We start from the raw sequence: 8,011 nt of genomic DNA on the forward strand, positions 1-8,011 counted from the left end.
CCAGCCCTGCTGGTGCCTTTCATTTCCCTCCATTTCATTCTCCCTGGCCCTGCTGGTGACCTTGCCCCCTACCCACAGCCTCCTGCCCCCCCCAGCTCTGCCAAAAGGGGCCCCCAGCTGCCAAGGCTCCTGGGCCACTGCTGCTGCAGCAGAGCAGAGCACGAAGCCCGGCTCCCTCCTGTCCACCCCCCACTGCTTGCTGCCTGCCTGCTGCAGGCTTGGGTGTAGGGGGGTGGCTCACCACCTCAGTGTACACACCCAGGAGTTGGGGGGACCCACCCCACCCAACAAGACATCTGCAGCCCCATCCTGCTCCTTGCTGGGGCCCTGCAGCCACTCATGGCAGCCCTGGGCCCCAAGTCCCATGCACCACCTGGCTGGGCAGCACCTCAGCTCTGCCCAACTCCTCCCCTTCCCAGCCTCCCTATGGGGGGCTCAATCCCCTCCAACACTTATGTGCAGGAGATGCTCTCCACAGTACTTGGGGACAAATAAATGCACATGGCGTCCCTTGCTTGACCCCTCCCAGCTCCTCCTGCTCCCTCCCAGCCCCTTGCAGGCTGAAACCCTGCCAACCTGCAGGGGGCTTATTGCAAAGCTGCAAAATCTGCAGGTTTCTCTGCTAATATGAAGAATCCATGTTTTACTCTAGTAAGGGTGAAAATCTGTTTTACTCCATTTTTCTGTGGGAAACAGAAAACCCAGATTTCTGGTGATGACATCAAGACGCGGCAGGCAAGATCACTCCATCTGAGTGGATTGAACCGCAGTTCTTCTAAAAAATAATAATAGTGGTTCAGGCCTGCCAATTTCTAGACAGGTGAGGTTTCAGCATTGTGAAGGAGAGTGCATGGACATAAGGGGCTTGAGTAGGTGATTTCTTTGGCTAAATAGTGCGTACAAATGCCAAGGACTGGACTCAGTGGCTTCCAGTATTATGGTCTTAACAAAAGGAATAAAAGCCTTGCCATATAGTAGCCAAGAATGTTGCTGGATTTGGGACACTTCTAATTCAGATTTTACTTGCTCAGGTCTGCTTCAGCTTGAAAACTTTATAACCAATTGTATAATGTAAATTGAGGTGTATAGTGGTAACAGATTATATGGAAGCTAGATTCCAAGGTTCAGTATGATTTGAGGAAATAGAATTTTTGTTACAAATGAAGTTTTCATGTGAACTTAACAGTAATTTTACTGCACTTTCCTCTATTTAAAATAGTAATTTTCACCTGTTTTTTTATTCCATCTCAAATTCATTAGTGATGAGACAAGTGCTGAACAAACAAAAAAGTGCTGATTTTATAAATATTATTCCTTGAGTTTCACGATGAAATTAGGCATTCTCTCTTGTTTCTAACATAGTAATATAAGAAACCAATAGATGCATAATGGATTTAATAAAAAGGAAGGAAGTATTATTGTTACAAGTATTGTAGCATGTACTACTATATGTACAGATTACTTATCTAAAGCAGAAAAAAAGTGGTAGTATAGTATTCCTCCAATCCTGAATGATTATTCAGTGACCTATTCTAATCCATTTTTGTTTGAGATAAACTAATAATATAGATTAAAGGTAGTGGCTGCTAACTTCATTTCCGTTTCATTGAAGAGGGTGCTTTTTTTGTATCCTGTGAGTGAGGCATAATGTCCCTCTCTAACTGCACTATTCTTCATGTATACTTAATATTTTAGGAACTGAGTGGTAGATTTTAGTATATATAGTCTTTATTTTGTTTAAGCTGATGAGATTTCTACATATCATAGCACTTCCCATCATCATGATATTTAAGCACCTGCCTAAAAAAGATAGGCAGTTGGAAGGGTATTAGTAGGCTTCATAGAGCCTCTGATTCTGCTCTTTTAGTGTTCTGTAGAAAGAATCATAGAATCACTGGGCTGGAAGGAACCCCTATGGAAGGATCATAAGGTCCAGCCCCCTGCATGAACAGGAAAGACATCTGGGGTCGGACGATCCCAGCCAGGTGACTGTCCAGTCTTCTCTTGAAGACCTCTAGGGTAGATGATTGCACCACCTCTGGGGGAAGCTTGTTCTATAGTCTGGACACCCTAGCTGTAAAGAAGTTTTTCCTAATGTTCAGCCTGAAACTATCTTTCAGGAGTTTGTGGCTGTTGTTTCTTGTTTTCCCCTAGGGTGCCGTGGTGAACAGCTGTTCACTGAGTCCCTGATGTACACCTCTGATACAGCGGTAAACTGCAATCAGGCCCCCCCTCAGCCTTCTTTTTTTTAGGCTGAAGAGTCCAGGATCCCTCAGCCTCTCCTCATATGGCTTGCCATGAAAGTCCCTGATCATGTGGGTGGTCCTCCTCTGGACCCTCTCGAGCTTTAGCACATCCTTGTTGAAGTGTGGTGCCCAGAACTGGACGCAATGCTCCATTGGTGCGGCCAACTGGAGTAAAATGGGAGAATCACTTCTTTGGATTTACTGGAGATGCATCGTTTGATGCGTGCTAGAGTTTTATTGGCCCTAGTGGCTACTGCGTCTCATTGCCAGCTCATATCCATGCTGGGGTCTATTATTACCCCCAGATCCCTTTTATTTGTAGTGCTGGTCAGGTTAGTGATGCCCAGCCTGTAGGTGTGCTGGGGGTTCTTCCTTCCCTGATGCAGCACTTTGCATTTCTCTACGTTGAACCACATCTGGTTCCATTCCGCCCACAATGCCAGCCTGTCTAGGACTCCTTGTATCTGCAGCCTATCTGTGGGTGTGTCCACTCAACCCCATATCTTGGTGTCATCTGCGAACTTGGCCAATGGGCTTTTCTCCCCCTCATCCAGGTTGTTGATGAACATATTGAACAGCACTGGGCCAAGTGCTGACCCTTGGGGTACGCCACTGCCCACATCTCACCAGGCTGACACCAATCCATTCTTTTGGTCTCTCTGTGTCCTACCCCACAACCAGTTTTGCACCCATTTGATGGTTCCGCAGTTGAGGAACTGATATCTTCCAGTTTTCTGATCAGTACCTTGTGGGATACCAGGTCAAACGCTTTCTGGAAGTTGAGGTATATGATGTCAACTGCTTTCCTCTCATCCAAGTGACGAGTCACCTGATCATAAAAAGAAATGTTGGTCAGACAAGACCTGCCTGTGATGAAGCCATGCTGGCTGTCATTCAGTATCATGCCTTCTGCAAGTTTGTCACATACAGCCTCTTTGATGAATGTTTCTAGGATTTTCCCTGGAATAGAAGTTAAGCTAATTGGCCTGTAATGTCCTGGTTCTTTACACTTCCCCTTGTTGAAGATGGGCACAACATTGGCCCTCTTCCAGTCCTCTGGGATTTCTCAGAGGCGCCTAATTTTTGAAAGACCTTTGCCTGGAGCTTTATGATTACTTCGGCCAAATCATGCAGCACTCTTGGGTGGAGTTCATCCAGTCCTGCTGATTTTATATACATCTTTAATTGATCATACACCAGTTCCATGGCAATGGTGGGAACAGTGTCAATCCCGCCCTGCTTGTTCTGTGCCCTATCTGTCATGTGTCCCTTGGTCTTGTGAAAGACTGAGGCAAAGTAGTCATTTAAGAGTTCTGTTTTTTCCTGAGCATTAGTGACCAGGTATCCTCAGGCATTGAGCAGTGGCCCCACACTCCCATTTGTTTTCCTTTTACTCCCTATGTAGCTAAATAAGGGCTTTTGTTGTCCTTGATTCTTTTAGCTAGTTTTAGTTCGGTTTCTGCTTTAGCTTGCCTAATCTGTTTTCTACAAGTGCAGGCCATTGTCAAGCAGTCTTCCTTAGAGGCTGTCCCAAGCTTCCATTGTTTGTATGCCTCTTTCTTTTTCTGTAGGAGGGCTGCAACTTCCCTGCTCAGCCAAGAGGGTTTTTTGACACTTCTGCAAAAGCTCTACTTCTAAAGAATATATATTTTAGGAGGTGAAGGGAAGTGAATAGGACACCAAGGTATTTGAAGTTGTGAGTTTTGTTATACTTCTAGTTGGAAAGTTTTATCCACTCTGAAATTCTGCAGCATTTCCCAAAGGTGTTCATATTGATGAGTTCATTTAAGCTCCTCTGAAACATTACTTATATAGTCTCAGCTAGTAATGCTTTGATGCTGGGTCTTGTACCCTTCATTCTGATTGAAAACCTGCAACAGATTCATAAATTGCTAACTGGTTGTGGCCAGTATGAAGAAAGGAATCTCTTTATCTCTGTATATTTGTTAATAATTAGAGGAAGACATAGGCTGATTATTTTAACTGAATCTTTCACCCTGGTACAAGAATGAGGAGGCAGCATTTCTCAATTTTAATAAAACAGGAGAACTGATAGAACAGGTGGTCTCAATTTGATGAGAGATCATAGTCTGATTTCTAAAAAAGTACCAGTGTCCTTTTTGGCATATAGATTCATTCAATGAATGCTTAAGAATTGTGGGATTATATACCCTTTACTCAGATTACTCAGAGTTCTGTGAATTTTCCCGTTCACATGTAATTTACAAGACTTTGCTTCCGCTACTGGTATGCAAGTTCATAGTGATACATGTTCAAATCCAAGTGAATAGGGTGTGTTGCATATTTCTGATATATTCTGGGCTGGATAGGGTTTCTCAGCTTGGCCTCCTTAGGGGTTTTGAACCAATATAACTTAATACACTTATGAAGTGCAATATTTTACTTCTAGTGTGGACACTTATCATATCAATGCAGAAGTCATTTATACAAATATAGTTTATTCTTCAAATTTGGAGGGAGTGCACAATTGTCTACAGATTAAAACTGTGACTGCTTGCCATTATGGAAGTATTATTGCATTCAGACCTGGGAAACCATGTAAGAAAGCAACTAAGTATATTAGTGGACATAAGGATAAGTGTGATGCCTATTAATGCCTCAGTATTTAATTTGTTCAGAGCTCCCTGGGCTCTGGCTCATTGTCCTTTGTTTCCTTGGCTTTTCTTTCAGTTGCTGTTCTAAAGTTCCTGCTCTGCCTTCAGAGCAACCTACATTGGGACTATCAAAAAGCTAAAACTACATAACTACGTAGTTTTTGCACTTTGATCCTGCCATCTCTGACTCAGGGACAGTGTAGTTATTGCTATCTTAGTGCATACAGTACTTCTGGGAGAAAAGAGAAAATTTAAACTGTTGTATTCACCCCTAATGCTCTGAACTGTGGTGAAACACAAATATAGTTATACATTCTGTATTGTGTCTGCAAGTGGATGTCAGGGAAAGATATAAATGACAAATTCCAGACTTTTCTCTGGCCAGCTTCCCTGGGCCCTTTGCGTCTCATCATAACTAGTAGGTTGTTGTAAAGAACGCTATGGATAGAAGACTTTCTCCCCCAAGGACTAGGCAGATGTTTAATTTATGCTTGTATGTGGATTATGTTTTTGAGCTGTCAAAATCCAGTTCCTTAATAACATGTTTGATTTAGTTCTCCTGCACTTGACAAGGGAGTAAGGATTTCTCATCACTAGGTTTACTGTAAAACTCACCGATATCTCTTGATGCGTTATTAGAACCTCGGGCTTTTCAGATAAGAGCTATCATATTTTTGCATTCTGTGATTTTCTTTTCTTTCCTCTAAGCTTATTCCTTGTGCTCATGATCGTACATGAGCTCACTCACTTGCGCATGTGTTCTCTCTCTCGCTTGCTCTCTCTCTCTCTTTATATATTCCTTTAACTCTTTGCATGTGTATAATTTGAATACAGCCTTGGTTTGTCTGCCTATTGTTAAATTGTTTTAGGGAATGCAACAAAACTTTCAGTTTGTTGTATCAATACTTCTATCATTTTCTATTGTAAATTGATATGTTTATAACTTCAAACTCAAGGAGGTAGAAATACACAATTATTCTACAAGAAAAACAAAGTTAATTGTTGAGCATGGGAAAGGCTTTGGACATGAAGAGTCCTGGTGTGATGTCTTCACAACTTACCACAATGATTTACATTTCCAGTGGCACAAAGTGGCCTACATGGGTCAGTTTGTCAATGGGTACGAATTGATTGAATCATGGTTTGTACCTCTAGAATGAACTGCATTGAGCTAGAGACTATAAACACCTAATCACTAGCTCAGGAATGTCACTATACCTATATATATTAGAGTGATTACCATGTACTCATTGAACTGTTTTGGATTTCTGCCAGTACACTATAAAGAAGACCCCAAAGCTTAGCTATTTATTTAGTTACCCATGTGCACAGCTGCTGACAGTTGACACATTTTTGCTGGTTGTAACTTACTTATTTGACTGTACACTGTCTCCGCTGCCTTCTCCAGATAGGGCCCTTGTGCAAGCGAGGAATATTGCTGTAATTTGTTATGCAGAAAACTAAAATACATGAGATGTGTTTTATTTTGCTACATAAAAAAGTCATTTAAAATTAAATACACCACGAAACAAGTACACTGTTATGAAATATAATTGTAACATGCTACCGAACTTGTATACAGTTATGCAATTAAATCATGAAAAAGGGGTATTAAACCACTAGAAGGGGTAATTTCCTCATGTGTACAAGGGCTCTTTGTCATGTGTACATGGGCCTCTTATTCTATGATTATAAACAAGTCACAAGGTCACAAGGTCAGAATTTTGACAAAATACGTATTTATATTCCTAAGCCTGTCTTTACATATGGACAGCTTTATGTAGACTTTTCAAGGGTGAGAAGTTTTGATTCTCTTGAAGTATTAAATCAAAAGATTACTAAAAATCCTGTATTTAAAGAAATACTTTTGCAATAAAAAGTTAATCACAAATGTTTTGTGGGTTTAAGCTAGTATTAATACTAAGTTGCGGATCTTCTCTAGTTTAAAATGTACTGTATGAGCACACATACATTTTGAGCCATTTGAAAAGGACTGCAGCTGTTTCATTCCACGTGTCATTATGTATGGACAAGCCAGACATGATAGAAGTATAGCAAAACTGCTCCAACTTCAACACATCTTCATCCAGGGTTAGAACCGGTATTTGTCCGTACCATAGTGTTTTGAATGTTATTATAGACACTTCACATTTGGAATTTCATTGAAACAATGTCGTAGTGCAGTGTACATTGTGATAGGTCATTTAACCTGGCATGATGAGGTACAATGGACACAAATTATTAGAGAATAGATTTTGATTAGACATCTGCAAGAACTACTTCCCAGTCAGGGCGGCTAGGAGCTGGAACCAACTTCCTAGGGAAGTGGTGCTGGCTCCTACCCTGGGGATCTTTAAGAAGAGGCTTGATGACTACCTGGCTGGACTCATTTGAGTCCAGTCTTCTCTCCCGCCCAGGCAGGGGGTCGGACTTGAAGATCTACAAGGTCCCTTCCGACCTTACTTCTATGATTTTATGAAACAGAAGTTTCTTAAAAGAGTTATGTAGCAAATGCCTACATCAGTACTGGGTGGAAATGCTTAACCTTACATGTTCTTCAAGCCTGCTGTTTTAGGTAGCTGTTCTCAAATATTTCTGTCATGTTGAACAGAACTATCACTCTGCAGCTCTACTAGAATGAAGAAATACATTTAGAACTAAAATGCCATACACACAACTTTTTTTTTTTTGGCAGAGTGCTTTATAAATTCTCAGTACATCACATCTCCATTAATGAGAAGTTATGTGTCACTTTTATTCAAAAAAGAACACAACTTTTTCCACTTGATAAACCAGAATTTTTTTTCAGTGTGTTGGTTATACTTGCCCAAGAACTTGGCACGGACAGTTAAGGTTTTGCAGCTGGGGTGGAGCATGTGGGTCTTGCAGAGGGGGTGGTAGCCCCTGTGGGGGCCTGTACACCTTGCGTAGAGGGGGCCATACCCCTTGTGTGGAGGTTGAACCCCCTGTTGGGGAGCCATACCCCTTGTGAGAGTGCTGAATCTCCTTTTGTGGGGCTGAACCCCCTGTTGAGCCCTTGTGTGGGGGCTGAACTGAAGCTGAGCCCCTTGTGTAGGGGGATAAACCCCTTATGTAGGGGCTGAAGCCCCTGTTGGGGGGGCCATAGCCCTTGTGTGGGGGACCAACCCC

General features: G+C 42.1%; 1 protein-coding gene across 1 annotated transcript in view; it reads left to right on the forward strand.

The window, feature by feature from the left end:
• The window catches only part of ARHGEF26 (Rho guanine nucleotide exchange factor 26), a gene marked incomplete at its 5' end in the record, with an annotated part of 141,428 nt that overhangs the window by 44,503 nt on the left and 88,914 nt on the right, over positions 1 to 8,011 (forward strand). The window lies entirely within an intron of this gene.

The sequence above is a fragment of the Crocodylus porosus genome, unplaced genomic scaffold (genome assembly GCF_001723895.1).
Source record: "Crocodylus porosus isolate Cpor-Errol unplaced genomic scaffold, CroPor_comp1, whole genome shotgun sequence".
Lineage (NCBI taxonomy): Eukaryota > Metazoa > Chordata > Crocodylia > Crocodylidae > Crocodylus > Crocodylus porosus.